This window comes from Mytilus edulis, unplaced genomic scaffold (assembly GCF_963676685.1).
Source record: "Mytilus edulis unplaced genomic scaffold, xbMytEdul2.2 SCAFFOLD_1411, whole genome shotgun sequence".
Lineage (NCBI taxonomy): Eukaryota > Metazoa > Mollusca > Bivalvia > Mytilida > Mytilidae > Mytilus > Mytilus edulis.
In genome coordinates, this window is record NW_027268622.1 from 1 (window position 1) to 6,380 (window position 6,380).

General features: G+C 27.4%; 1 long non-coding RNA gene across 1 annotated transcript; it reads left to right on the forward strand.

Moving 5' to 3' along the window:
• Positions 1 to 160: 160 nt before the first annotated feature.
• On the forward strand, positions 161 to 5,644 carry LOC139508060 (uncharacterized). The gene is made up of 2 exons (XR_011661024.1): positions 161 to 2,950; positions 3,228 to 5,644. It is a non-coding gene; the product is annotated as an uncharacterized lncRNA (long non-coding RNA).
• Positions 5,645 to 6,380: the final 736 nt, after the last annotated feature.

Sequence of the window (6,380 nt, forward strand, 5' to 3'; positions counted from 1 at the left end):
AACAAAAAGTTCAATCATGGTCACTACAACAGGTCATTCTTTGCAGCATGTGTATTCTCAAGTAATTGAATAAATGGAAAATATGGAAACTAATAGAATATCTCTCCACAGATTGTTTTATTGGTGACAAATTATAATATTTTGTCTTTTTCAGCCAAGAAACCTAAAAAAGGTCAAGCAACAGCCAAACAAAGACTTGGAAAAATTCTGAAAATTCACAAACTAGGAATGTTTTTAACTACCTCATCATGTTCTAAGGAAGTGTGTCTATGTGTGTGTGTGTATGTGTATGCTTTTGTATAAATTATAAAACATCTATGCAATTTTAAATTACTTTGGTGAAATATAAATATTTATCAATGAAATGGAGTTATTTAAAAAAAAAAAGGAAAAAGAAGCAAGTGAAATTATTATCAATTTTAATGTATCACCTTTATGTATTTTTTCAATTTCTCTATATTCACAATTTTTTCAAGAGATATCTTTTTTTTAAAGTTTTTTTGTTGATTGAGGTGCATCTTGCCTGGTGCAAGAAAACATATAGGTATTAAAGTTTGAGTTGCCCAGAGAATTTTTTGATTGATGTAATAATTATGCCATAAATGAAATTCTATTTCTATTCTATCTTCAAATTCAAGGGGTCAAAGTTTAGACATGTGTAAAATATTTGTTTTGTTTTAAAATTAAACTGGTCTTAAGTCAAGTTAACAGTAATTAATGGAGATTTGAAGTTTTATAGCAAAAATGCTGAAATTCACATATTTGAAACATGTAATTTGATATAAAAACTTAAAACTATCAACTAATACACTAAAAGTATTATCAAATGATTTTTTTATTTTTTTCAGGGGTAAAGGCGATTTATTCATATTTTTTTATTCAAGTTGTAGTATTTTTTTGCAGTAACTATTTACTACCAGTAAAAAACACTATAAACCAAAAAGATTTTTATATAATCAGGTGACCTTATTTGCTGTTCAAAAAATGGTTGTGTGCTTAAAAAATGTCAGTATTTTATTGCATATCATTTTAATAATAATTAAATTGAAAATTTAAATAAATTTAACCCTATGACATCAATACTATGTGGGCATTCTAACTAACTCAAAGGTTAAAAAAAGAATAGAAAAAATGGCATCCATAAATAACTAAATGTACCTACATCAAAAATATTTTTGAACACTTTCATGCCCTTGATGTATTGAAATTTTGCATATCTTAAATGCATTGACTTTTTTTTAACATTTGTTAGAATTATATGTAATTAAGAGCCCAATAGCTTTGATAGTTAAAAACATTTGAATCTTGTTTTATATTGCTTTGAAAATTACTGCTTCCCACACCCTTTAAAAAGGAAATAAGGAACAGATTTTAAACATTAAAGAATTTTATTATAAATAGTTCTTTGTTTTTTTTGGAGGGAACATTTTGTAAAATTGAAATTATAAAACACACACACACACACACACCATTGATAGACATTGTGCTATAAGTATTCTCAGTATTAAAAGATCTCAACCATTATTTCATATCAGGTATAGTTCTGAATTTGCCAATATTTTTTCAGTCAAAATAAATAAATAATTAATTATTTTCATAATTTAACACTGAATAGAATGTTGTATCATGGAAATATTAAATCATAGTATAAATTGCAATATTATTTATTTTTAATGATTTTTCTGTTAGGGCTATTCTATTGGAATTTGTATTTTTGGATATGGGTTGTATGACTTGCAATTTATGGTAGTATATGTAGGTTGTTGAAGGATTACATCCTCTCATACCCATCCACATTCATTTTATAGGAACAGCCCTTAGCATCAAAAAATTAACAGTGCAATAATCTAGGGTAGCTAAAATAAATTTGTTTTATTGGAAGAAATTAAACTATGCAGCATAAGGCATTTAAAAATTTTAATATAAAATTATTGCATCTAAAATCAAAATCTTTTTGTCAATTTTTGTGGACGGTTAACCTTCAATTTTATCATTAGCTAATGTAACAGTTATATTATATTGAAATTGTTATTAAAAAGTTTCAAAACTGTTTGAAATGTATTAAGATTTGCATGGGTTATATAAGAGCACAATAAGTTTCAACACTCAATGATATCAAATACTTAATGATAGAAAAAAAATGAAATTTACTAAATTTTGTATTATTAATGCTGTTTTATATAGAGTATCAATGAATATAATATCATCATGTAAACATTTCTCAACTACTTGTTGCTAAAATTTCAGTACAGTTTTCTTTATTGTATGAAAAATGAAAGGATATTTGTACTGCATATGTGTTAAAATTTAAGCTGTGGGTTTTATATATATTTTTTTAATTCTTATACTTCATGCTCTATATTTATTTTATCATTGGCAGGCTTCATATATCTTTACACAAAGATAGCATGAACAAATTATTTAGAAACTTACAAATACATATATTAAGTTGAAGCAGCTCTAAACATCTTTTTTTATGAAACTTTTCCCTTTTATTCCCCTTTGGTGAATATTTAGCAGAATGAAATGATGAGGTTAAATATTCTTAAAAGCCTTCTAAAAAGATAGAGTGAAGAATATTTCTTCAATTTTTTTCTTACGAGCTATTTCAATGATGAAGATGTATGGATGTTTAAAAAAAAAATTGTGCTAATTTTAAAAAAGCCAACTTTGTTATTAAATAACCACATCATATGAAAATAAACATTCAACTATCTGTATTTGAGAAACATAAATGGTCAAATTTAAATGGACAATTTCTGGGTAAAGTTTCATTGTTTATAAATTGGGAGTGATTTCTAATAGGTAGATTTAACTTTTGATGTGTTATATAAGTTTTCCTTTAAGTAAATTCTTTGTGTTAATTTTACAGATTTAAAAAGAAAAAAAGTGTCTTGCTATTTTTAAGGTGCTATAAATTTGATTAAGCCATGGAATTAGGTCTTTTAAGGTGGTACCTAACACCTTAACTAAATTAATTTGGCTCGTTTAATTTTCTTCAAATTTTGACAGAGTATTTACTTTGACCCTTTGACAAAAATATAAAAAAAATCAAAAAAATTGAACCAACCGTTTAATCAGAAAAATTACACTGGTTATATAGCAATTTGACAAACACTTATTTTGATCATTGAGAAGCTTAATATTCACGTAACAACACAACATCATTAAAACGTTCTGCTGAGTTTACAGAGTTATCTCCCTGTAGTGTTAGGTACCACCTTAAGAGTTTTCTTTGTACATCAGAATACTAACATACAGCAAAACATAAAATTACTTCCATTGCTGGCAATTACTTTTTGCAACTTTCCAGCAATCATATCTCTATAACTTTCCAGTAAAAAAATCAAAACAAATTTAATCAAAGTCAGTAGGCAATATAAAATGACGTAACAATTATTTCTTACCCAGTTTCTTTCTTTTACTTTATAGATCTGTTCTTAATGCACATTTGATTGTTTTGAATTTTTACCAATATATTAGTTGATCAGTATTTATATGTTTTTCAGTGTTTGATCCAGTAATACTTTGTTCTGTTATAGTGATGAGTTATTATTGTAGTCTTATTTATAGATTTTAACAGTATTTTTTTTGGTTGTTAGTTAATGTATAGTGTTTAATTATAGCTGGTATGATGGTAAAATTTTATAACTCGACTGTAGTAGAAACCAGAAGACAGTTATCTCCTTTAAATATCTATGTTTGGTAATTATCTCCCTTTAATTATCAACATTTGGTATTTATCTCCCTTTAATTATCAACATTTCGTAATTATCTCCCTTTAATTATCAACATTTCGTAATTATTATCTCCTTTAATTATCAATATTTGGTAATTATCTCCCTTGATTGAATAGAACGGTAATATTAATTCAGGTATTTTCCCTATGCATTCTACAATTGGGTTGAAAGTAGAATCCTGCTGTGTATTTGACAGTCCCTTCACAAACAACCTTTTTGGTTTTGATATTTTATATGGTCAGATAAACATAAATGTATACCTATTAAAATATATTTCTGAAAGGAATAATGTCAGCATTTATCACAGTCATAAGTCTTTAGTTATGGCTAGAAAATTCCTTGTTACAGTATCTCCTGTGTTAGGGAACCTGGAAAATTGGTATAACAAACTTATCTATTTAACAATATTTATTAAAAAAAAAAAATAGTCATTGTGAAACCTCTATGATTTTTTTTTATTCTGTTTGTTGTGATCTATAAAAAAAAAAATACAATTAGCACTGAATTTTCAGATAGTCACATTAATATGAAAATTTCAAGTAGAAATATGACTAGTTACAATAAAGACACATTTAAATTGAATATCTTCAGCTCGCCATATGATTATCATAAAGGTTTTGCTGTTCAAATATTTGCCTCTATCATCTTCACCACATATTTTCCACTGCATTTCCACATAACATTTATCAATATGTTATTCAGGACTAGACTTGACTTTGCAGTGATATATGAATTTCATTATATTCATGTGTAAATTTTTGTTGAATCATGATGTATAAAACTTTTCGAGTCCATTGATCATGTCATATAAATTACATATATATTTATGTAAAAGCCAGTAAACCATAGAGTTATATATTTTTCTGAAATCTGTAAATTTTGTGTAAATAAATGTATATTGTACATTAATTATTATTAGTATTTGGACTTTTACTGGATAGAAATATTCAAAATAGTCCTTTTTCGCTTATTTAAGGACGACATGTTTTGAAACAGTTGCATGTGCATGCTGAAATAAAAGTTTTGTAATGGTATGACCAGAAACAGTGTTTTGAGTTGCATGGATGTATAATTTATTTTTATGCCCCTCCTACGATAGTTCTGGTCTGTGCCTCCGTTCGTCCGTTCGTTCGTCCGCTTCAGGTTAAAGTTTTTGGTCAAGGTAGTTTTTGAAGAAGTTGAAGTCCAATCAACTTGAAACTTAGTACACATGTTTCCCATGATATTATTTTTCTAATTTTACTGCCAAATTATAGTTTTGACCCCAATTTCATGGTCCACTGAATATAGAAAATGATAGTGCGAAGTTCAGGTTAAAGTTTTTGGTGAAGGCAGTTTTTGATGAAGTTAAAGTTACATCAACTTGAAACTTAGTACACATGTTCCCTATGATATGATCTTTCTAAATTTAATTCCAAATTAAAGTTTTGACCCCAATTTCACGGTCCACTGAACATAGAAAATGATAGTGCGAGTGGGGCATTCGTGTACTATGGACACATTCTTGTTGTGGAATATATTCATAATATTCATAAAAACTCATGATTTCTGAGAAATTATGCAAAAATTTAAAGAGAAATAGTTCTATAGATTCTTTTTATATTTGTAATATATGTATTCAGTTTTCCTAAATTTTAATGATACCAATTTCAGAGTGCAATATTTAGATATCTTGGTAAATTAAGAATTTAAAGTAATTTATGAATAACTTAATTTATTTCAACGTCAGAATGGCTATGGGATTTTTTTTGTTGCTTTCATTTCTAAATACATGTAGATGTTTATTTAGGTTCTGGTGTTGTGTATATAGTGTATATATGAGATAAGAAAGGCAGCTGGCCAGTTTGTATAAATCAGACTGGAGATGATATACTATGTATATTCAATAAAATAATAAATAATTATTTGTGTTTTTCTATCAATTGCATTAATATTTCAGAAGTCGTAGATATTTCAAATGTTTCAGAATCTAAATAATGTCAATAAACATAGTTATAGCAGATGCTACTGCTAGCATACAGGTTCTTTAGTGATGAGCATAATGTGATAAAAACTAAGAAATTCCTTTTCATTTTCTAGCAATAATAAACATGCATGATGATGAAAGAGAACACAAATTTCTTATCTTATCACTTGAAAAGAATGTCCTAATTAATTTGCACTCAATTTTTGTTTCGACTGCGATTAAGTCGCAGATATAAGGTTTTCTTCCTGCCACAGCTCCTGCTTGAGTTAGTTTGATTTGAACTATTTGTGATAGATCATTGATATTGCATAACTATCAGTACATATCAATTGGACGACTATTTTAGTCCCTGCCCCCTTAGACACGGTTTTGTTTTCCTTGTTTAGTTTTTATACGACCGCAAAAATTGAAAATTGTTTGGTCGTATATTGGTATCACGTTGGCCTCTTCGTCGTCGTCCGAATACTTTTAGTTTTCATACTCTAACTTTAGTAAAAGTGAATAGAAATCTATGAAATTTTAACACAAGGTTTATGACCACAAAAGGAAGGTTGGGATTGATTTTGGGAGCTTTGGTCCCAACATTTTAGGAATCAGGGTCCAAAAAGGGCCCAAATAAGCATTTTCTTGGTTTTCGCACTATAACTTTAGTTTTAAGTAATTAGAAATCTATG